Consider the following 25,082-nt stretch of genomic DNA (forward strand, 5'->3'; position numbering starts at 1 on the left):
TGGAATGTGGCAATGGAACGCTGGCTGCGCGTGTCATAATAGGCTCTGAGCCTTTATATACCTGTGCACAGCAGCAGCCACCTTCAGTCTGCTGCTGGACAGCCAGCAGCAGCAGCAGCAGGAGAGGTATGTAATCAGGAGCCCTCCTGCTAAGGGTAGACAGCTGCTCGTTCCACCCCACCCCCCGCCTTAATTGGTTCTCCTCCCTTCCAACGGTGTTGAGGCGGGTGGGAACAGCAGGGGGTGAAGGTGCTGTGTTTAAAGAGGTGGAGTTATGCAGATCTAAAACGCGTGGATTGCAGCAGCAGCAAGCCGAAAAGTGCAGGCATGTAAGGGATCTAGAGGTTGACAACATGTCTTCTTAACGGGAGTCCAGGAGCTCATCTCCACAAATGGACTTTTCAGGATCCTTGGGTGGCTCCGTAGTTTGAAACCAATTCTGGTTATCGCTTCTCGGCCTTTTGGCTAAGATCAAGTGTAGTATCTTTTCTTATCAGTTTAATATCTGATACGTCCCCTATCTGGGGACCATATATTAAATGGATTTTTAGAACAGGGAGATGGAAAAAGAGCTTGCTCTGTCCACTCCACGCATTGACCTGGTATTGCAGTATCTCCAGGACCGGTGCACCCCTTCTTTAATGCAGTTTCTAAAATCAGAAAGAATTGAATTCAATGTTTTTTGTTCATTTTGCTTGTTTGTCGGATTTTGGGATGGACTCTTTGGCTTTGCTTTTCTTCTCCTCATTGGATTTTTCATGTTCAAAGTTGCAGAAGCCAGATTACAAGCTCATTTTGGTTCAACTTCAGCAACTGTGCATTGCATTGCCATGTAATGTGATGCAATGCTATCTTTCTAGCTCTCCCTTTTTACTTCCTTTTGGATAAACAGACATATTAGGCAAGCATTTTGGAGCTTTCACCTAAATAACTACAGGTGGTGAGATAAGCTGCACAATATAATTGACCTTTCAGTATATTGTTGCACACACACCATCTATTTAGCAAATGCCCTTGTTATCAACAGCAGCCTTTTAAACTCACCTGAGCTAACAGGTATGTGCGCTGGTTACTCTGCTGCGCTTAAAATTTCTTTTTTGGTTTGCTACAATGCCTTTTCTGAAACGTTGTCTCCTTCTGCTGGAACACTGACTTCTTTCATTTAATGCCTGCAGACTATAAAAGAGAACCCAACCCAAAAAGTTTGGTTGATTAGTCTGTGGCATTCTGTTAAACTGTTGCTTATGGCGGTCTCTGTGAGCTTCTCAGCGACATTCAGCCAGCCAGGTATCCTGCCTGCAGTAGATGGAATGTGGCAATGGAACGCTGGCTGCGCGTGTCATAATAGGCTCTGAGCCTTTATATACCTGTGCACAGCAGCAGCCACCTTCAGTCTGCTGATGGACAGCCAGCAGCAGCAGCAGCAGGAGAGGTATGTAATCAGGAGCCCTCCTGCTAAGGGTAGACAGCTGCTCGTTCCACCCCACCCCCCGCCTTAATTGGTTCTCCTCCCTTCCAACGGTGTTGAGGCGGGTGGGAACAGCAAGGGGTGAAGGTGCTGTGTTTAAAGAGGTGGAGTTATGCAGATCTAAAACGCGTGGATTGCAGCAGCAACAAGCCGAAAAGTGCAGGCATGTAAGGGATCTAGAGGTTGACAACATGTCTTCTTAACGGGAGTCCAGGAGCTCATCTCCACAAATGGACTTTTCAGGATCCTTGGGTGGCTCCGTAGTTTGAAACCAATTCTGGTTATCGCTTCTCGGCCTTTTGGCTAAGATCAAGTGTAGTATCTGTTCTTATCAGTTTAATATCTGATACGTCCCCTATCTGGGGACCATATATTAAATGGATTTTTAGAACAGGGAGATGGAAAAAGAGCTTGCTCTGTCCACTCCACGCATTGACCTGGTATTGCAGTATCTCCAGGACCGGTGCACCCCTTCTTTAATGCAGCTTCTAAAATCAGAAAGAATTGAATTCAATGTTTTTTGTTCATTTTGCTTGTTTGTCGGATTTTGGGATGGACTCTTTGGCTTTGCTTTTCTTCTCCTCATTGGATTTTTCATGTTCAAAGTTGCAGAAGCCAGATTACAAGCTCATTTTGGTTCAACTTCAGCAACTGTGCATTGCATTGCCATGTAATGTGATGCAATGCTATCTTTCTAGCTCTCCCTTTTTACTTCCTTTTGGATAAACAGACATATTAGGCAAGCATTTTGGAGCTTTCACCTAAATAACTACAGGTGGTGAGATAAGCTGCACAATATAATTGACCTTTCAGTATATTGTTGCACACACACCATCTATTTAGCAAATGCCCTTGTTATCAACAGCAGCCTTTTAAACTCACCTGAGCTAACAGGTATGTGCGCTGGTTACTCTGCTGCGCTTAAAATTTCTTTTTTGGTTTGCTACAATGCCTTTTCTGAAACGTTGTCTCCTTCTGCTGGAACACTGACTTCTTTCATTTAATGCCTGCAGACTATAAAAGAGAACCCAACCCAAAAAGTTTGGTTGATTAGTCTGTGGCATTCTGTTAAACTGTTGCTTATGGCGGTCTCTGTGAGCTTCTCAGCGACATTCAGCCAGCCAGGTATCCTGCCTGCAGTAGATGGAATGTGGCAATGGAACGCTGGCTGCGCGTGTCATAATAGGCTCTGAGCCTTTATATACCTGTGCACAGCAGCAGCAACCTTCAGTCTGCTGCTGGACAGCCAGCAGCAGCAGCAGCAGGAAAGGTATGTAATCAGGAGCCCTCCTGCTAAGGGTAGACAGCTGCTCGTTCCACCCCACCCCCCGCCTTAATTGGTTCTCCTCCCTTCCAACGGTGTTGAGGCGGGTGGGAACAGCAGGGGGTGAAGGTGCTGTGTTTAAAGAGGTGGAGTTATGCAGATCTAAAACGCGTGGATTGCAGCAGCAGCAAGCCGAAAAGTGCAGGCATGTAAGGGATCTAGAGGTTGACAACATGTCTTCTTAACGGGAGTCCAGGAGCTCATCTCCACAAATGGACTTTTCAGGATCCTTGGGTGGCTCCGTAGTTTGAAACCAATTCTGGTTATCGCTTCTCGGCCTTTTGGCTAAGATCAAGTGTAGTATCTGTTCTTATCAGTTTAATATCTGATACGTCCCCTATCTGGGGACCATATATTAAATGGATTTTTAGAACAGGGAGATGGAAAAAGAGCTTGCTCTGTCCACTCCACGCATTGACCTGGTATTGCAGTATCTCCAGGACCGGTGCACCCCTTCTTTAATGCAGTTTCTAAAATCAGAAAGAATTGAATTCAATGTTTTTTGTTCATTTTGCTTGTTTGTCGGATTTTGGGATGGACTCTTTGGCTTTGCTTTTCTTCTCCTCATTGGATTTTTCATGTTCAAAGTTGCAGAAGCCAGATTACAAGCTCATTTTGGTTCAACTTCAGCAACTGTGCATTGCATTGCCATGTAATGTGATGCAATGCTATCTTTCTAGCTCTCCCTTTTTACTTCCTTTTGGATAAACAGACATATTAGGCAAGCATTTTGGAGCTTTCACCTAAATAACTACAGGTGGTGAGATAAGCTGCACAATATAATTGACCTTTCAGTATATTGTTGCACACACACCATCTATTTAGCAAATGCCCTTGTTATCAACAGCAGCCTTTTAAACTCACCTGAGCTAACAGGTATGTGCGCTGGTTACTCTGCTGCGCTTAAAATTTCTTTTTTGGTTTGCTACAATGCCTTTTCTGAAACGTTGTCTCCTTCTGCTGGAACACTGACTTCTTTCATTTAATGCCTGCAGACTATAAAAGAGAACCCAACCCAAAAAGTTTGGTTGATTAGTCTGTGGCATTCTGTTAAACTGTTGCTTATGGCGGTCTCTGTGAGCTTCTCAGCGACATTCAGCCAGCCAGGTATCCTGCCTGCAGTAGATGGAATGTGGCAATGGAACGCTGGCTGCGCGTGTCATAATAGGCTCTGAGCCTTTATATACCTGTGCACAGCAGCAGCCACCTTCAGTCTGCTGCTGGACAGCCAGCAGCAGCAGCAGCAGGAGAGGTATGTAATCAGGAGCCCTCCTGCTAAGGGTAGACAGCTGCTCGTTCCACCCCACCCCCCGCCTTAATTGGTTCTCCTCCCTTCCAACGGTGTTGAGGCGGGTGGGAACAGCAGGGGGTGAAGGTGCTGTGTTTAAAGAGGTGGAGTTATGCAGATCTAAAACGCGTGGATTGCAGCAGCAGCAAGCCGAAAAGTGCAGGCATGTAAGGGATCTAGAGGTTGACAACATGTCTTCTTAACGGGAGTCCAGGAGCTCATCTCCACAAATGGACTTTTCAGGATCCTTGGGTGGCTCCGTAGTTTGAAACCAATTCTGGTTATCGCTTCTCGGCCTTTTGGCTAAGATCAAGTGTAGTATCTGTTCTTATCAGTTTAATATCTGATACGTCCCCTATCTGGGGACCATATATTAAATGGATTTTTAGAACAGGGAGATGGAAAAAGAGCTTGCTCTGTCCACTCCACGCATTGACCTGGTATTGCAGTATCTCCAGGACCGGTGCACCCCTTCTTTAATGCAGTTTCTAAAATCAGAAAGAATTGAATTCAATGTTTTTTGTTCATTTTGCTTGTTTGTCGGATTTTGGGATGGACTCTTTGGCTTTGCTTTTCTTCTCCTCATTGGATTTTTCATGTTCAAAGTTGCAGAAGCCAGATTACAAGCTCATTTTGGTTCAACTTCAGCAACTGTGCATTGCATTGCCATGTAATGTGATGCAATGCTATCTTTCTAGCTCTCCCTTTTTACTTCCTTTTGGATAACCAGACATATTAGGCAAGCATTTTGGAGCTTTCACCTAAATAACTACAGGTGGTGAGATAAGCTGCACAATATAATTGACCTTTCAGTATATTGTTGCACACACACCATCTATTTAGCAAATGCCCTTGTTATCAACAGCAGCCTTTTAAACTCACCTGAGCTAACAGGTATGTGCGCTGGTTACTCTGCTGCGCTTAAAATTTCTTTTTTGGTTTGCTACAATGCCTTTTCTGAAACGTTGTCTCCTTCTGCTGGAACACTGACTTCTTTCATTTAATGCCTGCAGACTATAAAAGAGAACCCAACCCAAAAAGTTTGGTTGATTAGTCTGTGGCATTCTGTTAAACTGTTGCTTATGGCGGTCTCTGTGAGCTTCTCAGCGACATTCAGCCAGCCAGGTATCCTGCCTGCAGTAGATGGAATGTGGCAATGGAACGCTGGCTGCGCGTGTCATAATAGGCTCTGAGCCTTTATATACCTGTGCACAGCAGCAGCCACCTTCAGTCTGCTGATGGACAGCCAGCAGCAGCAGCAGCAGGAGAGGTATGTAATCAGGAGCCCTCCTGCTAAGGGTAGACAGCTGCTCGTTCCACCCCACCCCCCGCCTTAATTGGTTCTCCTCCCTTCCAACGGTGTTGAGGCGGGTGGGAACAGCAGGGGGTGAAGGTGCTGTGTTTAAAGAGGTGGAGTTATGCAGATCTAAAACGCGTGGATTGCAGCAGCAACAAGCCGAAAAGTGCAGGCATGTAAGGGATCTAGAGGTTGACAACATGTCTTCTTAACGGGAGTCCAGGAGCTCATCTCCACAAATGGACTTTTCAGGATCCTTGGGTGGCTCCGTAGTTTGAAACCAATTCTGGTTATCGCTTCTCGGCCTTTTGGCTAAGATCAAGTGTAGTATCTGTTCTTATCAGTTTAATATCTGATACGTCCCCTATCTGGGGACCATATATTAAATGGATTTTTAGAACAGGGAGATGGAAAAAGAGCTTGCTCTGTCCACTCCACGCATTGACCTGGTATTGCAGTATCTCCAGGACCGGTGCACCCCTTCTTTAATGCAGTTTCTAAAATCAGAAAGAATTGAATTCAATGTTTTTTGTTCATTTTGCTTGTTTGTCGGATTTTGGGATGGACTCTTTGGCTTTGCTTTTCTTCTCCTCATTGGATTTTTCATGTTCAAAGTTGCAGAAGCCAGATTACAAGCTCATTTTGGTTCAACTTCAGCAACTGTGCATTGCATTGCCATGTAATGTGATGCAATGCTATCTTTCTAGCTCTCCCTTTTTACTTCCTTTTGGATAACCAGACATATTAGGCAAGCATTTTGGAGCTTTCACCTAAATAACTACAGGTGGTGAGATAAGCTGCACAATATAATTGACCTTTCAGTATATTGTTGCACACACACCATCTATTTAGCAAATGCCCTTGTTATCAACAGCAGCCTTTTAAACTCACCTGAGCTAACAGGTATGTGCGATGGTTACTCTGCTGCGCTTAAAATTTCTTTTTTGGTTAGCTACAATGCCTTTTCTGAAACGTTGTCTCCTTCTGCTGGAACACTGACTTCTTTCATTTAATGCCTGCAGACTATAAAAGAGAACCCAACCCAAAAAGTTTGGTTGATTAGTCTGTGGCATTCTGTTAAACTGTTGCTTATGGCGGTCTCTGTGAGCTTCTCAGCGACATTCAGCCAGCCAGGTATACTGCCTGCAGTAGATGGAATGTGGCAATGGAACGCTGGCTGCGCGTGTCATAATAGGCTCTGAGCCTTTATATACCTGTGCACAGCAGCAGCCACCTTCAGTCTGCTGCTGGACAGCCAGCAGCAGCAGCAGCAGGAGAGGTATGTAATCAGGAGCCCTCCTGCTAAGGGTAGACAGCTGCTCGTTCCACCCCACCCCCCCGCCTTAATTGGTTCTCCTCCCTTCCAACGGTGTTGAGGCGGGTGGGAACAGCAGGGGGTGAAGGTGCTGTGTTTAAAGAGGTGGAGTTATGCAGATCTAAAACGCGTGGATTGCAGCAGCAGCAAGCCGAAAAGTGCAGGCATGTAAGGGATCTAGAGGTTGACAACATGTCTTCTTAACGGGAGTCCAGGAGCTCATCTCCACAAATGGACTTTTCAGGATCCTTGGGTGGCTCCGTAGTTTGAAACCAATTCTGGTTATCGCTTCTCGGCCTTTTGGCTAAGATCAAGTGTAGTATCTTTCGAAAAGGCGGTTTTGGATGTTGGCCGCCCTAGTAGATTGATACATTATGCACACTGGGGTTTAGGCGCTTGTTAGTACGCCAGGTGGCTAATATAGTCATCTGGTGGAAAGCATGGCCCCCCAGGATCGACGCCATTGGGCCGGGGAAGATCGAAAGCCCGAAGTGTGAAGTGCCCCAGGAGTGGTGACCCTGGGGTGCCTTAACTCACTGGGATTGGGAACCCCACTTGAGTTTATGGCACATTTGCACTAGCACTTCAATATTTCTTTCTTCACACACACCCTTATTCCGGGCCTTCTGGCCTTAGGATGGGGAATTTTTCAATTCCCGGTCGAAGGTCCGGGCAGTATTATACTGTGAAACCTTCACTATTTATTTAATTTTTTTTTGTCACTGTGTGTCCACTTTTTCACGTGTGTCCACGTCCTTACTAGGATTTTGTCGGGATGCGGTTCCCTTACGGGTTCCTCTCTTGGCAGGTCTAGGGGGGGAGTGTGTGGCCATCAGGTTCCGCTCCCCCCTGAACCCCACTGGCTCTCCTCTTTCGGGAGGAGAGCGTTGTTGGCTCCCCTCTTCCGGGAGGGGAGCACAGTCTTTGGCTCCCAGTGCCTTGCTCGGGTGAGAACTCGGGCAGGTATTGGGGGTAAGATTGGGTCGCCTCTGGCTCCGGCTGGAGGTGGCTATTTGTCCCTGTTCCTCGCTGTGGCCTTCTGGCTCGGAGGGACGGGGAATGGTTTGGGGGACCCTTCTCCTTTTGGAGAGGGTTTCAAGAAGACCAGCATCCTAGTGCACTTTTTTTTGTGGCACTTGTCACTTTTTTAAGCGCACTGGGGTTTTGTACACGAATTCGGGCTTTCAAAAAAAAAAAAAAAAAATCTGTTCTTATCAGTTTAATATCTGATACGTCCCCTATCTGGGGACCATATATTAAATGGATTTTTAGAACAGGGAGATGGAAAAAGAGCTTGCTCTGTCCACTCCACGCATTGACCTGGTATTGCAGTATCTCCAGGACCGGTGCACCCCTTCTTTAATGCAGTTTCTAAAATCAGAAAGAATTGAATTCAATGTTTTTTGTTCATTTTGCTTGTTTGTCGGATTTTGGGATGGACTCTTTGGCTTTGCTTTTCTTCTCCTCATTGGATTTTTCATGTTCAAAGTTGCAGAAGCCAGATTACAAGCTCATTTTGGTTCAACTTCAGCAACTGTGCATTGCATTGCCATGTAATGTGATGCAATGCTATCTTTCTAGCTCTCCCTTTTTACTTCCTTTTGGATAAACAGACATATTAGGCAAGCATTTTGGAGCTTTCACCTAAATAACTACAGGTGGTGAGATAAGCTGCACAATATAATTGACCTTTCAGTATATTGTTGCACACACACCATCTATTTAGCAAATGCCCTTGTTATCAACAGCAGCCTTTTAAACTCACCTGAGCTAACAGGTATGTGCGCTGGTTACTCTGCTGCGCTTAAAATTTCTTTTTTGGTTTGCTACAATGCCTTTTCTGAAACGTTGTCTCCTTCTGCTGGAACACTGACTTCTTTCATTTAATGCCTGCAGACTATAAAAGAGAACCCAACCCAAAAAGTTTGGTTGATTAGTCTGTGGCATTCTGTTAAACTGTTGCTTATGGCGGTCTCTGTGAGCTTCTCAGCGACATTCAGCCAGCCAGGTATCCTGCCTGCAGTAGATGGAATGTGGCAATGGAACGCTGGCTGCGCGTGTCATAATAGGCTCTGAGCCTTTATATACCTGTGCACAGCAGCAGCCACCTTCAGTCTGCTGCTGGACAGCCAGCAGCAGCAGCAGCAGGAGAGGTATGTAATCAGGAGCCCTCCTGCTAAGGGTAGACAGCTGCTCGTTCCACCCCACCCCCCGCCTTAATTGGTTCTCCTCCCTTCCAACGGTGTTGAGGCGGGTGGGAACAGCAGGGGGTGAAGGTGCTGTGTTTAAAGAGGTGGAGTTATGCAGATCTAAAACGCGTGGATTGCAGCAGCAGCAAGCCGAAAAGTGCAGGCATGTAAGGGATCTAGAGGTTGACAACATGTCTTCTTAACGGGAGTCCAGGAGCTCATCTCCACAAATGGACTTTTCAGGATCCTTGGGTGGCTCCGTAGTTTGAAACCAATTCTGGTTATCGCTTCTCGGCCTTTTGGCTAAGATCAAGTGTAGTATCTGTTCTTATCAGTTTAATATCTGATACGTCCCCTATCTGGGGACCATATATTAAATGGATTTTTAGAACAGGGAGATGGAAAAAGAGCTTGCTCTGTCCACTCCACGCATTGACCTGGTATTGCAGTATCTCCAGGACCGGTGCACCCCTTCTTTAATGCAGTTTCTAAAATCAGAAAGAATTGAATTCAATGTTTTTTGTTCATTTTGCTTGTTTGTCGGATTTTGGGATGGACTCTTTGGCTTTGCTTTTCTTCTCCTCATTGGATTTTTCATGTTCAAAGTTGCAGAAGCCAGATTACAAGCTCATTTTGGTTCAACTTCAGCAACTGTGCATTGCATTGCCATGTAATGTGATGCAATGCTATCTTTCTAGCTCTCCCTTTTTACTTCCTTTTGGATAAACAGACATATTAGGCAAGCATTTTGGAGCTTTCACCTAAATAACTACAGGTGGTGAGATAAGCTGCACAATATAATTGACCTTTCAGTATATTGTTGCACACACACCATCTATTTAGCAAATGCCCTTGTTATCAACAGCAGCCTTTTAAACTCACCTGAGCTAACAGGTATGTGCGCTGGTTACTCTGCTGCGCTTAAAATTTCTTTTTTGGTTTGCTACAATGCCTTTTCTGAAACGTTGTCTCCTTCTGCTGGAACACTGACTTCTTTCATTTAATGCCTGCAGACTATAAAAGAGAACCCAACCCAAAAAGTTTGGTTGATTAGTCTGTGGCATTCTGTTAAACTGTTGCTTATGGCGGTCTCTGTGAGCTTCTCAGCGACATTCAGCCAGCCAGGTATCCTGCCTGCAGTAGATGGAATGTGGCAATGGAACGCTGGCTGCGCGTGTCATAATAGGCTCTGAGCCTTTATATACCTGTGCACAGCAGCAGCCACCTTCAGTCTGCTGCTGGACAGCCAGCAGCAGCAGCAGCAGGAGAGGTATGTAATCAGGAGCCCTTCTGCTAAGGGTAGACAGCTGCTCGTTCCACCCCACCCCCCGCCTTAATTGGTTCTCCTCCCTTCCAACGGTGTTGAGGCGGGTGGGAACAGCAGGGGGTGAAGGTGCTGTGTTTAAAGAGGTGGAGTTATGCAGATCTAAAACGCGTGGATTGCAGCAGCAGCAAGCCGAAAAGTGCAGGCATGTAAGGGATCTAGAGGTTGACAACATGTCTTCTTAACGGGAGTCCAGGAGCTCATCTCCACAAATGGACTTTTCAGGATCCTTGGGTGGCTCCGTAGTTTGAAACCAATTCTGGTTATCGCTTCTCGGCCTTTTGGCTAAGATCAAGTGTAGTATCTGTTCTTATCAGTTTAATATCTGATACGTCCCCTATCTGGGGACCATATATTAAATGGATTTTTAGAACAGGGAGATGGAAAAAGAGCTTGCTCTGTCCACTCCACGCATTGACCTGGTATTGCAGTATCTCCAGGACCGGTGCACCCCTTCTTTAATGCAGTTTCTAAAATCAGAAAGAATTGAATTCAATGTTTTTTGTTCATTTTGCTTGTTTGTCGGATTTTGGGATGGACTCTTTGGCTTTGCTTTTCTTCTCCTCATTGGATTTTTCATGTTCAAAGTTGCAGAAGCCAGATTACAAGCTCATTTTGGTTCAACTTCAGCAACTGTGCATTGCATTGCCATGTAATGTGATGCAATGCTATCTTTCTAGCTCTCCCTTTTTACTTCCTTTTGGATAAACAGACATATTAGGCAAGCATTTTGGAGCTTTCACCTAAATAACTACAGGTGGTGAGATAAGCTGCACAATATAATTGACCTTTCAGTATATTGTTGCACACACACCATCTATTTAGCAAATGCCCTTGTTATCAACAGCAGCCTTTTAAACTCACCTGAGCTAACAGGTATGTGCGCTGGTTACTCTGCTGCGCTTAAAATTTCTTTTTTGGTTTGCTACAATGCCTTTTCTGAAACGTTGTCTCCTTCTGCTGGAACACTGACTTCTTTCATTTAATGCCTGCAGACTATAAAAGAGAACCCAACCCAAAAAGTTTGGTTGATTAGTCTGTGGCATTCTGTTAAACTGTTGCTTATGGCGGTCTCTGTGAGCTTCTCAGCGACATTCAGCCAGCCAGGTATACTGCCTGCAGTAGATGGAATGTGGCAATGGAACGCTGGCTGCGCGTGTCATAATAGGCTCTGAGCCTTTATATACCTGTGCACAGCAGCAGCCACCTTCAGTCTGCTGCTGGACAGCCAGCAGCAGCAGCAGCAGGAGAGGTATGTAATCAGGAGCCCTCCTGCTAAGGGTAGACAGCTGCTCGTTCCACCCCACCCCCCCGCCTTAATTGGTTCTCCTCCCTTCCAACGGTGTTGAGGCGGGTGGGAACAGCAGGGGGTGAAGGTGCTGTGTTTAAAGAGGTGGAGTTATGCAGATCTAAAACGCGTGGATTGCAGCAGCAGCAAGCCGAAAAGTGCAGGCATGTAAGGGATCTAGAGGTTGACAACATGTCTTCTTAACGGGAGTCCAGGAGCTCATCTCCACAAATGGACTTTTCAGGATCCTTGGGTGGCTCCGTAGTTTGAAACCAATTCTGGTTATCGCTTCTCGGCCTTTTGGCTAAGATCAAGTGTAGTATCTGTTCTTATCAGTTTAATATCTGATACGTCCCCTATCTGGGGACCATATATTAAATGGATTTTTAGAACAGGGAGATGGAAAAAGAGCTTGCTCTGTCCACTCCACGCATTGACCTGGTATTGCAGTATCTCCAGGACCGGTGCACCCCTTCTTTAATGCAGTTTCTAAAATCAGAAAGAATTGAATTCAATGTTTTTTGTTCATTTTGCTTGTTTGTCGGATTTTGGGATGGACTCTTTGGCTTTGCTTTTCTTCTCCTCATTGGATTTTTCATGTTCAAAGTTGCAGAAGCCAGATTACAAGCTCATTTTGGTTCAACTTCAGCAACTGTGCATTGCATTGCCATGTAATGTGATGCAATGCTATCTTTCTAGCTCTCCCTTTTTACTTCCTTTTGGATAAACAGACATATTAGGCAAGCATTTTGGAGCTTTCACCTAAATAACTACAGGTGGTGAGATAAGCTGCACAATATAATTGACCTTTCAGTATATTGTTGCACACACACCATCTATTTAGCAAATGCCCTTGTTATCAACAGCAGCCTTTTAAACTCACCTGAGCTAACAGGTATGTGCGCTGGTTACTCTGCTGCGCTTAATATTTCTTTTTTGGTTTGCTACAATGCCTTTTCTGAAACGTTGTCTCCTTCTGCTGGAACACTGACTTCTTTCATTTAATGCCTGCAGACTATAAAAGAGAACCCAACCCAAAAAGTTTGGTTGATTAGTCTGTGGCATTCTGTTAAACTGTTGCTTATGGCGGTCTCTGTGAGCTTCTCAGCGACATTCAGCCAGCCAGGTATCCTGCCTGCAGTAGATGGAATGTGGCAATGGAACGCTGGCTGCGCGTGTCATAATAGGCTCTGAGCCTTTATATACCTGTGCACAGCAGCAGCCACCTTCAGTCTGCTGCTGGACAGCCAGCAGCAGCAGCAGCAGGAGAGGTATGTAATCAGGAGCCCTTCTGCTAAGGGTAGACAGCTGCTCGTTCCACCCCACCCCCCGCCTTAATTGGTTCTCCTCCCTTCCAACGGTGTTGAGGCGGGTGGGAACAGCAGGGGGTGAAGGTGCTGTGTTTAAAGAGGTGGAGTTATGCAGATCTAAAACGCGTGGATTGCAGCAGCAGCAAGCCGAAAAGTGCAGGCATGTAAGGGATCTAGAGGTTGACAACATGTCTTCTTAACGGGAGTCCAGGAGCTCATCTCCACAAATGGACTTTTCAGGATCCTTGGGTGGCTCCGTAGTTTGAAACCAATTCTGGTTATCGCTTCTCGGCCTTTTGGCTAAGATCAAGTGTAGTATCTGTTCTTATCAGTTTAATATCTGATACGTCCCCTATCTGGGGACCATATATTAAATGGATTTTTAGAACAGGGAGATGGAAAAAGAGCTTGCTCTGTCCACTCCACGCATTGACCTGGTATTGCAGTATCTCCAGGACCGGTGCACCCCTTCTTTAATGCAGTTTCTAAAATCAGAAAGAATTGAATTCAATGTTTTTTGTTCATTTTGCTTGTTTGTCGGATTTTGGGATGGACTCTTTGGCTTTGCTTTTCTTCTCCTCATTGGATTTTTCATGTTCAAAGTTGCAGAAGCCAGATTACAAGCTCATTTTGGTTCAACTTCAGCAACTGTGCATTGCATTGCCATGTAATGTGATGCAATGCTATCTTTCTAGCTCTCCCTTTTTACTTCCTTTTGGATAAACAGACATATTAGGCAAGCATTTTGGAGCTTTCACCTAAATAACTACAGGTGGTGAGATAAGCTGCACAATATAATTGACCTTTCAGTATATTGTTGCACACACACCATCTATTTAGCAAATGCCCTTGTTATCAACAGCAGCCTTTTAAACTCACCTGAGCTAACAGGTATGTGCGCTGGTTACTCTGCTGCGCTTAAAATTTCTTTTTTGGTTTGCTACAATGCCTTTTCTGAAACGTTGTCTCCTTCTGCTGGAACACTGACTTCTTTCATTTAATGCCTGCAGACTATAAAAGAGAACCCAACCCAAAAAGTTTGGTTGATTAGTCTGTGGCATTCTCTTAAACTGTTGCTTATGGCGGTCTCTGTGAGCTTCTCAGCGACATTCAGCCAGCCAGGTATCCTGCCTGCAGTAGATGGAATGTGGCAATGGAACGCTGGCTGCGCGTGTCATAATAGGCTCTGAGCCTTTATATACCTGTGCACAGCAGCAGCCACCTTCAGTCTGCTGCTGGACAGCCAGCAGCAGCAGCAGCAGGAGAGGTATGTAATCAGGAGCCCTCCTGCTAAGGGTAGACAGCTGCTCGTTCCACCCCACCCCCCGCCTTAATTGGTTCTCCTCCCTTCCAACGGTGTTGAGGCGGGTGGGAACAGCAAGGGGTGAAGGTGCTGTGTTTAAAGAGGTGGAGTTATGCAGATCTAAAACGCGTGGATTGCAGCAGCAGCAAGCCGAAAAGTGCAGGCATGTAAGGGATCTAGAGGTTGACAACATGTCTTCTTAACGGGAGTCCAGGAGCTCATCTCCACAAATGGACTTTTCAGGATCCTTGGGTGGCTCCGTAGTTTGAAACCAATTCTGGTTATCGCTTCTCGGCCTTTTGGCTAAGATCAAGTGTAGTATCTGTTCTTATCAGTTTAATATCTGATACGTCCCCTATCTGGGGACCATATATTAAATGGATTTTTAGAACAGGGAGATGGAAAAAGAGCTTGCTCTGTCCACTCCACGCATTGACCTGGTATTGCAGTATCTCCAGGACCGGTGCACCCCTTCTTTAATGCAGTTTCTAAAATCAGAAAGAATTGAATTCAATGTTTTTTGTTCATTTTGCTTGTTTGTCGGATTTTGGGATGGACTCTTTGGCTTTGCTTTTCTTCTCCTCATTGGATTTTTCATGTTCAAAGTTGCAGAAGCCAGATTACAAGCTCATTTTGGTTCAACTTCAGCAACTGTGCATTGCATTGCCATGTAATGTGATGCAATGCTATCTTTCTAGCTCTCCCTTTTTACTTCCTTTTGGATAAACAGACATATTAGGCAAGCATTTTGGAGCTTTCACCTAAATAACTACAGGTGGTGAGATAAGCTGCACAATATAATTGACCTTTCAGTATATTGTTGCACACACACCATCTATTTAGCAAATGCCCTTCTTATCAACAGCAGCCTTTTAAACTCACCTGAGCTAACAGGTATGTGCGCTGGTTACTCTGCTGCGCTTAAAATTTCTTTTTTGGTTTGCTACAATGCCTTTTCTGAAACGTTGTCTCCTTCTGCTGGAACACTGACTTCTTTCATTTAATGCCTGCAGACTATAAAAGAGAACCCAACCCAAAAAGTTTGGTTGATTAGTCTGTGGCATTCTGTTAAACTGTTGCTTATGGCGGTCTCTGTGAGCTTCTCAGCGACATTCAGCCAGCCAGGTATCCTGCCTGCAGTAGATGGAATGTGGCAATGGAACGCTGGCTGCGCGTGTCATAATAGGCTCTGAGCCTTTATATACCTGTGCACAGCAGCAGCCACCTTCAGTCTGCTGCTGGACAGCCAGCAGCAGCAGCAGCAGCAGGAGAGGTATGTAATCAGGAGCCCTCCTGCTAAGGGTAGACAGCTGCTCGTTCCACCCCACCCCCCGCCTTAATTGGTTCTCCTCCCTTCCAACGGTGTTGAGGCGGGTGGGAACAGCAGGGGGTGAAGGTGCTGTGTTTAAAGAGGTGGAGTTATGCAGATCTAAAACGCGTGGATTGCAGCAGCAGCAAGCCGAAAAGTGCAGGCATGTAAGGGATCTAGAGGTTGACAACATGTCTTCTTAACGGGAGTCCAGGAGCTCATCTCCACAAATGGACTTTTCAGGATCCTTGGGTGGCTCCGTAGTTTGAAACCAATTCTGGTTATCGCTTCTCGGCCTTTTGGCTAAGATCAAGTGTAGTATCTGTTCTTATCAGTTTAATATCTGATACGTCCCCTATCTGGGGACCATATATTAAATGGATTTTTAGAACAGGGAGATGGAAAAAGAGCTTGCTCTGTCCACTCCACGCATTGACCTGGTATTGCAGTATCTCCAGGACCGGTGCACCCCTTCTTTAATGCAGTTTCTAAAATCAGAAAGAATTGAATTCAATGTTTTTTGTTCATTTTGCTTGTTTGTCGGATTTTGGGATGGACTCTTTGGCTTTGCTTTTCTTCTCCTCATTGGATTTTTCATGTTCAAAGTTGCAGAAGCCAGATTACAAGCTCATTTTGGTTCAACTTCAGCAACTGTGCATTGCATTGCCATGTAATGTGATGCAATGCTATCTTTCTAGCTCTCCCTTTTTACTTCCTTTTGGATAAACAGACATATTAGGCAAGCATTTTGGAGCTTTCACCTAAATAACTACAGGTGGTGAGATAAGCTGCACAATATAATTGACCTTTCAGTATATTGTTGCACACACACCATCTATTTAGCAAATGCCCTTGTTATCAACAGCAGCCTTTTAAACTCACCTGAGCTAACAGGTATGTGCGCTGGTTACTCTGCTGCGCTTAAAATTTCTTTTTTGGTTTGCTACAATGCCTTTTCTGAAACGTTGTCTCCTTCTGCTGGAACACTGACTTCTTTCATTTAATGCCTGCAGACTATAAAAGAGAACCCAACCCAAAAAGTTTGGTTGATTAGTCTGTGGCATTCTCTTAAACTGTTGCTTATGGCGGTCTCTGTGAGCTTCTCAGCGACATTCAGCCAGCCAGGTATCCTGCCTGCAGTAGATGGAATGTGGCAATGGAACGCTGGCTGCGCGTGTCATAATAGGCTCTGAGCCTTTATATACCTGTGCACAGCAGCAGCCACCTTCAGTCTGCTGCTGGACAGCCAGCAGCAGCAGCAGCAGGAGAGGTATGTAATCAGGAGCCCTCCTGCTAAGGGTAGACAGCTGCTCGTTCCACCCCACCCCCCGCCTTAATTGGTTCTCCTCCCTTCCAACGGTGTTGAGGCGGGTGGGAACAGCAAGGGGTGAAGGTGCTGTGTTTAAAGAGGTGGAGTTATGCAGATCTAAAACGCGTGGATTGCAGCAGCAGCAAGCCGAAAAGTGCAGGCATGTAAGGGATCTAGAGGTTGACAACATGTCTTCTTAACGGGAGTCCAGGAGCTCATCTCCACAAATGGACTTTTCAGGATCCTTGGGTGGCTCCGTAGTTTGAAACCAATTCTGGTTATCGCTTCTCGGCCTTTTGGCTAAGATCAAGTGTAGTATCTGTTCTTATCAGTTTAATATCTGATACGTCCCCTATCTGGGGACCATATATTAAATGGATTTTTAGAACAGGGAGATGGAAAAAGAGCTTGCTCTGTCCACTCCACGCATTGACCTGGTATTGCAGTATCTCCAGGACCGGTGCACCCCTTCTTTAATGCAGTTTCTAAAATCAGAAAGAATTGAATTCAATGTTTTTTGTTCATTTTGCTTGTTTGTCGGATTTTGGGATGGACTCTTTGGCTTTGCTTTTCTTCTCCTCATTGGATTTTTCATGTTCAAAGTTGCAGAAGCCAGATTACAAGCTCATTTTGGTTCAACTTCAGCAACTGTGCATTGCATTGCCATGTAATGTGATGCAATGCTATCTTTCTAGCTCTCCCTTTTTACTTCCTTTTGGATAAACAGACATATTAGGCAAGCATTTTGGAGCTTTCACCTAAATAACTACAGGTGGTGAGATAAGCTGCACAATATAATTGACCTTTCAGTATATTGTTGCACACACACCATCTATTTAGCAAATGCCCTTCTTATCAACAGCAGCCTTTTAAACTCACCTGAGCTAACAGGTATGTGCGCTGGTTACTCTGCTGCGCTTAAAATTTCTTTTTTGGTTTGCTACAATGCCTTTTCTGAAACGTTGTCTCCTTCTGCTGGAACACTGACTTCTTTCATTTAATGCCTGCAGACTATAAAAGAGAACCCAACCCAAAAAGTTTGGTTGATTAGTCTGTGGCATTCTGTTAAACTGTTGCTTATGGCGGTCTCTGTGAGCTTCTCAGCGACATTCAGCCAGCCAGGTATCCTGCCTGCAGTAGATGGAATGTGGCAATGGAACGCTGGCTGCGCGTGTCATAATAGGCTCTGAGCCTTTATATACCTGTGCACAGCAGCAGCCACCTTCAGTCTGCTGCTGGACAGCCAGCAGCAGCAGCAGCAGCAGGAGAGGTATGTAATCAGGAGCCCTCCTGCTAAGGGTAGACAGCTGCTCGTTCCACCCCACCCCCCGCCTTAATTGGTTCTCCTCCCTTCCAACGGTGTTGAGGCGGGTGGGAACAGCAGGGGGTGAAGGTGCTGTGTTTAAAGAGGTGGAGTTATGCAGATCTAAAACGCGTGGATTGCAGCAGCAGCAAGCCGAAAAGTGCAGGCATGTAAGGGATCTAGAGGTTGACAACATGTCTTCTTAACGGGAGTCCAGGAGCTCATCTCCACAAATGGACTTTTCAGGATCCTTGGGTGGCTCCGTAGTTTGAAACCAATTCTGGTTATCGCTTCTCGGCCTTTTGGCTAAGATCAAGTGTAGTATCTGTTCTTATCAGTTTAATATCTGATACGTCCCCTATCTGGGGACCATATATTAAATGGATTTTTAGAACAGGGAGATGGAAAAAGAGCTTGCTCTGTCCACTCCACGCATTGACCTGGTATTGCAGTATCTCCAGGACCGGTGCACCCCTTCTTTAATGCAGTTTCTAAAATCAGAAAGAATTGAATTCAATGTTTTTTGTTCATTTTGCTTGTTTGTCGGATTTTGGGATGGACTCTTTGGCTTTGCTTTTCTTCTCCTCATTGGATTTTTCATGTTCAAAGTTGCAGAAGCCAGATTACAAGCTCATTTTGGTTCAACTTCAGCAACTGTGCATTGCATTGCCATGTAATGTGATGCAATGCTATCTTTCTAGCTCTCCCTTTTTACTTCCTTTTGGATAAACAGACATATTAGGCAAGCATTTTGGAGCTTTCACCTAAATAACTACAGGTGGTGAGATAAGCTGCACAATATAATTGACCTTTCAGTATATTGTTGCACACACACCATCTATTTAGCAAATGCCCTTGTTATCAACAGCAGCCTTTTAAACTCACCTGAGCTAACAGGTATGTGCGCTGGTTACTCTGCTGCGCTTAAAATTTCTTTTTTGGTTTGCTACAATGCCTTTTCTGAAACGTTGTCTCCTTCTGCTGGAACACTGACTTCTTTCATTTAATGCCTGCAGACTATAAAAGAGAACCCAACCCAAAAAGTTTGGTTGATTAGTCTGTGGCATTCTGTTAAACTGTTGCTTATGGCGGTCTCTGTGAGCTTCTCAGCGACATTCAGCCAGCCAGGTATCCTGCCTGCAGTAGATGGAATGTGGCAATGGAACGCTGGCTGCGCGTGTCATAATAGGCTCTGAGCCTTTATATACCTGTGCACAGCAGCAGCCACCTTCAGTCTGCTGCTGGACAGCCAGCAGCAGCAGCAGCAGGAGAGGTATGTAATCAGGAGCCCTCCTGCTAAGGGTAGACAGCTGCTCGTTCCACCCCACCCCCCGCCTTAATTGGTTCTCCTCCCTTCCAACGGTGTTGAGGCGGGTGGGAACAGCAGGGGGTGAAGGTGCTGTGTTTAAAGAGGTGGAGTTATGCAGATCTAAAACGCGTGGATTGCAGCAGCAGCAAGCCGAAAAGTGCAGGCATGTAAGGGATCTAGAGGTTGACAACATGTCTTCTTAACGGGAGTCCAGGAGCTCATCTCCACAAATGGACTTTTCAGGATCCTTGGGTGGCTCCGTAGTTTGAAACCAATTCTGGTTATCGCTTCTCGGCCTTTTGGCTAAGATCAAGTGTAGTATCTGTTCTTATCAGTTTAATATCTGATACGTCCCCTATCTGGGGACCATATATTAGATGGATTTTTAGAACAGGGAGATGGAAAAAGAGCTTGCTCTGTCCACTCCACGCATTGACCTGGTATTGCAGTATCTCCAGGACCGGTGCACCCCTTCTTTAATGCAGTTTCTAAAATCAGAAAGAATTGAATTCAATGTTTTTTGTTCATTTTGCTTGTTTGTCGGATTTTAGGATGGACTCTTTGGCTTTGCTTTTCTTCTCCTCATTGGATTTTTCATGTTCAAAGTTGCAGAAGCCAGATTACAAGCTCATTTTGGTTCAACTTCAGCAACTGTGCATTGCATTGCCATGTAATGTGATGCAATGCTATCTTTCTAGCTCTCCCTTTTTACTTCCTTTTGGATAAACAGACATATTAGGCAAGCATTTTGGAGCTTTCACCTAAATAACTACAGGTGGTGAGATAAGCTGCACAATATAATTGACCTTTCAGTATATTGTTGCACACACACCATCTATTTAGCAAATGCCCTTGTTATCAACAGCAGCCTTTTAAACTCACCTGAGCTAACAGGTATGTGCGCTGGTTACTCTGCTGCGCTTAAAATTTCTTTTTTGGTTTGCTACAATGCCTTTTCTGAAACGTTGTCTCCTTCTGCTGGAACACTGACTTCTTTCATTTAATGCCTGCAGACTATAAAAGAGAACCCAACCCAAAAAGTTTGGTTGATTAGTCTGTGGCATTCTGTTAAACTGTTGCTTATGGCGGTCTCTGTGAGCTTCTCAGCGACATTCAGCCAGCCAGGTATCCTGCCTGCAGTAGATGGAATGTGGCAATGGAACGCTGGCTGCGCGTGTCATAATAGGCTCTGAGCCTTTATATACCTGTGCACAGCAGCAGCCACCTTCAGTCTGCTGCTGGACAGCCAGCAGCAGCAGCAGCAGGAGAGGTATGTAATCAGGAGCCCTCCTGCTAAGGGTAGACAGCTGCTCGTTCCACCCCACCCCCCGCCTTAATTGGTTCTCCTCCCTTCCAACGGTGTTGAGGCGGGTGGGAACAGCAGGGGGTGAAGGTGCTGTGTTTAAAGAGGTGGAGTTATGCAGATCTAAAACGCGTGGATTGCAGCAGCAGCAAGCCGAAAAGTGCAGGCATGTAAGGGATCTAGAGGTTGACAACATGTCTTCTTAACGGGAGTCCAGGAGCTCATCTCCACAAATGGACTTTTCAGGATCCTTGGGTGGCTCCGTAGTTTGAAACCAATTCTGGTTATCGCTTCTCGGCCTTTTGGCTAAGATCAAGTGTAGTATCTGTTCTTATCAGTTTAATATCTGATACGTCCCCTATCTGGGGACCATATATTAATTGGATTTTTAGAACAGGGAGATGGAAAAAGAGCTTGCTCTGTCCACTCCACGCATTGACCTGGTATTGCAGTATCTCCAGGACCGGTGCACCCCTTCTTTAATGCAGTTTCTAAAATCAGAAAGAATTGAATTCAATGTTTTTTGTTCATTTTGCTTGTTTGTCGGATTTTGGGATGGACTCTTTGGCTTTGCTTTTCTTCTCCTCATTGGATTTTTCATGTTCAAAGTTGCAGAAGCCAGATTACAAGCTCATTTTGGTTCAACTTCAGCAACTGTGCATTGCATTGCCATGTAATGTGATGCAATGCTATCTTTCTAGCTCTCCCTTTTTACTTCCTTTTGGATAAACAGACATATTAGGCAAGCATTTTGGAGCTTTCACCTAAATAACTACAGGTGGTGAGATAAGCTGCACAATATAATTGACCTTTCAGTATATTGTTGCACACACACCATCTATTTAGCAAATGCCCTTGTTATCAACAGCAGCCTTTTAAACTCACCTGAGCTAACAGGTATGTTCGCTGGTTACTCTGCTGCGCTTAAAATTTCTTTTTTGGTTTGCTACAATGCCTTTTCTGAAACGTTGACTCCTTCTGCTGGAACACTGACTTCTTTCATTTAATGCCTGCAGACTATAAAAGAGAACCCAACCCAAAAAGTTTGGTTGATTAGTCTGTGGCATTCTGTTAAACTGTTGCTTATGGCGGTCTCTGTGAGCTTCTCAGCGACATTCAGCCAGCCAGGTATCCTGCCTGCAGTAGATGGAATGTGGCAATGGAACGCTGGCTGCGCGTGTCATAATAGGCTCTGAGCCTTTATATACCTGTGCACAGCAGCAGCCACCTTCAGTCTGCTGCTGGACAGCCAGCAGCAGCAGCAGCAGGAGAGGTATGTAATCAGGAGCCCTCCTGCTAAGGGTAGACAGCTGCTCGTTCCACCCCACCCCCCGCCTTAATTGGTTCTCCTCCCTTCCAACGGTGTTGAGGCGGGTGGGAACAGCAGGGGGTGAAGGTGCTGTGTTTAAAGAGGTGGAGTTATGCAGATCTAAAACGCGTGGATTGCAGCAGCAGCAAGCCGAAAAGTGCAGGCATGTAAGGGATCTAGAGGTTGACAACATGTCTTCTTAACGGGAGTCCAGGAGCTCATCTCCACAAATGGACTTTTCAGGATCCTTGGGTGGCTCCGTAGTTTGAAACCAATTCTGGTTATCGCTTCTCGGCCTTTTGGCTAAGATCAAGTGTAGTATCTGTTCTTATCAGTTTAATATCTGATACGTCCCCTATCTGGGGACCATATATTAAATGGATTTTTAGAACAGGGAGATGGAAAAAGAGCTTGCTCTGTCCACTCCACGCATTGACCTGGTATTGCAGTATCTCCAGGACCGGTGCACCCCTTCTTTAATGCAGTTTCTAAAATCAGAAAGAATTGAATTCAATGTTTTTTGTTCATTTTGCTTGTTTGTCGGATTTTGGGATGGACTCTTTGGCTTTGCTTTTCTTCTCCTCATTGGATTTTTCATGTTCAAAGTTGCAGAAGCCAGATTACAAGCTCATTTTGGTTCAACTTCAGCAACTGTGCATTGCATTGCCATGTAATGTGATGCAATGCTATCTTTCTAGCTCTCCCTTTTTACTTCCTTTTGGATAAACAGACATATTAGGCAAGCATTTTGGAGCTTTCACCTAAATAACTACAGGTGGTGAGATAAGCTGCACAATATAATTGACCTTTCAGTATATTGTTGCACACACACCATCTATTTAGCAAATGCCCTTGTTATCAACAGCAGCCTTTTAAACTCACCTGAGCTAACAGGTATGTGCGCTGGTTACTCTGCTGCGCTTAAAATTTCTTTTTTGGTTTGCTGCAATGCCTTTTCTGAAACGTTGTCTCCTTCTGCTGGAACACTGACTTCTTTCATTTAATGCCTGCAGACTATAAAAGAGAACCCAACCCAAAAAGTTTGGTTGATTAGTCTGTGGCATTCTGTTAAACTGTTGCTTATGGCGGTCTCTGTGAGCTTCTCAGCGACATTCAGCCAGCCAGGTATCCTGCCTGCAGTAGATGGAATGTGGCAATGGAACGCTGGCTGCGCGTGTCATAATAGGCTCTGAGCCTTTATATACCTGTGCACAGCAGCAGCCACCTTCAGTCTGCTGCTGGACAGCCAGCAGCAGCAGCAGCAGGAGAGGTATGTAATCAGGAGCCCTCCTGCTAAGGGTAGACAGCTGCTCGTTCCACCCCACCCCCCGCCTTAATTGGTTCTCCTCCCTTCCAACGGTGTTGAGGCGGGTGGGAACAGCAGGGGGTGAAGGTGCTGTGTTTAAAGAGGTGGAGTTATGCAGATCTAAAACGCGTGGATTGCAGCAGCAGCAAGCCGAAAAGTGCAGGCATGTAAGGGATCTAGAGGTTGACAACATGTCTTCTTAACGGGAGTCCAGGAGCTCATCTCCACAAATGGACTTTTCAGGATCCTTGGGTGGCTCCGTAGTTTGAAACCAATTCTGGTTATCGCTTCTCGGCCTTTTGGCTAAGATCAAGTGTAGTATCTGTTCTTATCAGTTTAATATCTGATACGTCCCCTATCTGGGGACCATATATTAAATGGATTTTTAGAACAGGGAGATGGAAAAAGAGCTTGCTCTGTCCACTCCACGCATTGACCTGGTATTGCAGTATCTCCAGGACCGGTGCACCCCTTCTTTAATGCAGTTTCTAAAATCAGAAAGAATTGAATTCAATGTTTTTTGTTCATTTTGCTTGTTTGTCGGATTTTGGGATGGACTCTTTGGCTTTGCTTTTCTTCTCCTCATTGGATTTTTCATGTTCAAAGTTGCAGAAGCCAGATTACAAGCTCATTTTGGTTCAACTTCAGCAACTGTGCATTGCATTGCCATGTAATGTGATGCAATGCTATCTTTCTAGCTCTCCCTTTTTACTTCCTTTTGGATAAACAGACATATTAGGCAAGCATTTTGGAGCTTTCACCTAAATAACTACAGGTGGTGAGATAAGCTGCACAATATAATTGACCTTTCAGTATATTGTTGCACACACACCATCTATTTAGCAAATGCCCTTGTTATCAACAGCAGCCTTTTAAACTCACCTGAGCTAACAGGTATGTTCGCTGGTTACTCTGCTGCGCTTAAAATTTCTTTTTTGGTTTGCTACAATGCCTTTTCTGAAACGTTGACTCCTTCTGCTGGAACACTGACTTCTTTCATTTAATGCCTGCAGACTATAAAAGAGAACCCAACCCAAAAAGTTTGGTTGATTAGTCTGTGGCATTCTGTTAAACTGTTGCTTATGGCGGTCTCTGTGAGCTTCTCAGCGACATTCAGCCAGCCAGGTATCCTGCCTGCAGTAGATGGAATGTGGCAATGGAACGCTGGCTGCGCGTGTCATAATAGGCTCTGAGCCTTTATATACCTGTGCACAGCAGCAGCCACCTTCAGTCTGCTGCTGGACAGCCAGCAGCAGCAGCAGCAGGAGAGGTATGTAATCAGGAGCCCTCCTGCTAAGGGTAGACAGCTGCTCGTTCCACCCCACCCCCCGCCTTAATTGGTTCTCCTCCCTTCCAACGGTGTTGAGGCGGGTGGGAACAGCAGGGGGTGAAGGTGCTGTGTTTAAAGAGGTGGAGTTATGCAGATCTAAAACGCGTGGATTGCAGCAGCAGCAAGCCGAAAAGTGCAGGCATGTAAGGGATCTAGAGGTTGACAACATGTCTTCTTAACGGGAGTCCAGGAGCTCATCTCCACAAATGGACTTTTCAGGATCCTTGGGTGGCTCCGTAGTTTGAAACCAATTCTGGTTATCGCTTCTCGGCCTTTTGGCTAAGATCAAGTGTAGTATCTGTTCTTATCAGTTTAATATCTGATACGTCCCCTATCTGGGGACCATATATTAAATGGATTTTTAGAACAGGGAGATGGAAAAAGAGCTTGCTCTGTCCACTCCACGCATTGACCTGGTATTGCAGTATCTCCAGGACCGGTGCACCCCTTCTTTAATGCAGTTTCTAAAATCAGAAAGAATTGAATTCAATGTTTTTT

The 25,082-nt window shown here is 45.3% G+C and overlaps 19 non-coding genes and 1 pseudogene across 19 annotated transcripts; all 20 read left to right on the plus strand.

The window, feature by feature from the left end:
* Positions 1 to 445: 445 nt before the first annotated feature.
* On the plus strand, positions 446 to 636 carry LOC141177586 (U2 spliceosomal RNA). The gene has a single exon (XR_012254168.1). It is a non-coding gene; the product is annotated as a U2 spliceosomal RNA (small nuclear RNA).
* A 1,115-nt stretch (positions 637 to 1,751) lies between these two features.
* LOC141178271 (U2 spliceosomal RNA) lies at positions 1,752 to 1,942 on the plus strand. Its single transcript, XR_012254572.1, has one exon. It is a non-coding gene; the product is annotated as a U2 spliceosomal RNA (small nuclear RNA).
* Positions 1,943 to 3,057: 1,115 nt separating this feature from the next.
* Positions 3,058 to 3,248, plus strand: LOC141178272 (U2 spliceosomal RNA). Its single transcript, XR_012254573.1, has one exon. It is a non-coding gene; the product is annotated as a U2 spliceosomal RNA (small nuclear RNA).
* Positions 3,249 to 4,363: 1,115 nt separating this feature from the next.
* On the plus strand, positions 4,364 to 4,554 carry LOC141178273 (U2 spliceosomal RNA). Its single transcript, XR_012254574.1, has one exon. It is a non-coding gene; the product is annotated as a U2 spliceosomal RNA (small nuclear RNA).
* A 1,115-nt stretch (positions 4,555 to 5,669) lies between these two features.
* Positions 5,670 to 5,860, plus strand: LOC141178274 (U2 spliceosomal RNA). The gene has a single exon (XR_012254575.1). It is a non-coding gene; the product is annotated as a U2 spliceosomal RNA (small nuclear RNA).
* A 1,116-nt stretch (positions 5,861 to 6,976) lies between these two features.
* Positions 6,977 to 7,068, plus strand: LOC141178138 (U2 spliceosomal RNA; annotated as a pseudogene).
* A 799-nt stretch (positions 7,069 to 7,867) lies between these two features.
* LOC141177903 (U2 spliceosomal RNA) lies at positions 7,868 to 8,049 on the plus strand. The gene has a single exon (XR_012254423.1). It is a non-coding gene; the product is annotated as a U2 spliceosomal RNA (small nuclear RNA).
* A 1,115-nt stretch (positions 8,050 to 9,164) lies between these two features.
* LOC141178276 (U2 spliceosomal RNA) lies at positions 9,165 to 9,355 on the plus strand. The gene has a single exon (XR_012254576.1). It is a non-coding gene; the product is annotated as a U2 spliceosomal RNA (small nuclear RNA).
* Positions 9,356 to 10,470: 1,115 nt separating this feature from the next.
* On the plus strand, positions 10,471 to 10,661 carry LOC141178277 (U2 spliceosomal RNA). Its single transcript, XR_012254577.1, has one exon. It is a non-coding gene; the product is annotated as a U2 spliceosomal RNA (small nuclear RNA).
* A 1,116-nt stretch (positions 10,662 to 11,777) lies between these two features.
* Positions 11,778 to 11,968, plus strand: LOC141178278 (U2 spliceosomal RNA). The gene has a single exon (XR_012254578.1). It is a non-coding gene; the product is annotated as a U2 spliceosomal RNA (small nuclear RNA).
* A 1,115-nt stretch (positions 11,969 to 13,083) lies between these two features.
* On the plus strand, positions 13,084 to 13,274 carry LOC141178280 (U2 spliceosomal RNA). The gene has a single exon (XR_012254580.1). It is a non-coding gene; the product is annotated as a U2 spliceosomal RNA (small nuclear RNA).
* Positions 13,275 to 14,389: 1,115 nt separating this feature from the next.
* LOC141178281 (U2 spliceosomal RNA) lies at positions 14,390 to 14,580 on the plus strand. The gene has a single exon (XR_012254581.1). It is a non-coding gene; the product is annotated as a U2 spliceosomal RNA (small nuclear RNA).
* Positions 14,581 to 15,698: 1,118 nt separating this feature from the next.
* On the plus strand, positions 15,699 to 15,889 carry LOC141178282 (U2 spliceosomal RNA). Its single transcript, XR_012254582.1, has one exon. It is a non-coding gene; the product is annotated as a U2 spliceosomal RNA (small nuclear RNA).
* Positions 15,890 to 17,004: 1,115 nt separating this feature from the next.
* On the plus strand, positions 17,005 to 17,195 carry LOC141178283 (U2 spliceosomal RNA). The gene has a single exon (XR_012254583.1). It is a non-coding gene; the product is annotated as a U2 spliceosomal RNA (small nuclear RNA).
* A 1,118-nt stretch (positions 17,196 to 18,313) lies between these two features.
* Positions 18,314 to 18,504, plus strand: LOC141178284 (U2 spliceosomal RNA). The gene has a single exon (XR_012254584.1). It is a non-coding gene; the product is annotated as a U2 spliceosomal RNA (small nuclear RNA).
* A 1,115-nt stretch (positions 18,505 to 19,619) lies between these two features.
* Positions 19,620 to 19,810, plus strand: LOC141177419 (U2 spliceosomal RNA). The gene has a single exon (XR_012254015.1). It is a non-coding gene; the product is annotated as a U2 spliceosomal RNA (small nuclear RNA).
* Positions 19,811 to 20,925: 1,115 nt separating this feature from the next.
* Positions 20,926 to 21,116, plus strand: LOC141177352 (U2 spliceosomal RNA). The gene has a single exon (XR_012253954.1). It is a non-coding gene; the product is annotated as a U2 spliceosomal RNA (small nuclear RNA).
* A 1,115-nt stretch (positions 21,117 to 22,231) lies between these two features.
* On the plus strand, positions 22,232 to 22,422 carry LOC141178285 (U2 spliceosomal RNA). The gene has a single exon (XR_012254585.1). It is a non-coding gene; the product is annotated as a U2 spliceosomal RNA (small nuclear RNA).
* A 1,115-nt stretch (positions 22,423 to 23,537) lies between these two features.
* On the plus strand, positions 23,538 to 23,728 carry LOC141178287 (U2 spliceosomal RNA). Its single transcript, XR_012254586.1, has one exon. It is a non-coding gene; the product is annotated as a U2 spliceosomal RNA (small nuclear RNA).
* Positions 23,729 to 24,843: 1,115 nt separating this feature from the next.
* Positions 24,844 to 25,034, plus strand: LOC141178288 (U2 spliceosomal RNA). Its single transcript, XR_012254587.1, has one exon. It is a non-coding gene; the product is annotated as a U2 spliceosomal RNA (small nuclear RNA).
* Positions 25,035 to 25,082: the final 48 nt, after the last annotated feature.

Source organism: Phyllobates terribilis, unplaced genomic scaffold (genome assembly GCF_046119375.1).
Source record: "Phyllobates terribilis strain yellow unplaced genomic scaffold, ASM4611937v1 Scaffold_27__1_contigs__length_16484149, whole genome shotgun sequence".
NCBI lineage: Eukaryota > Metazoa > Chordata > Amphibia > Anura > Dendrobatidae > Phyllobates > Phyllobates terribilis.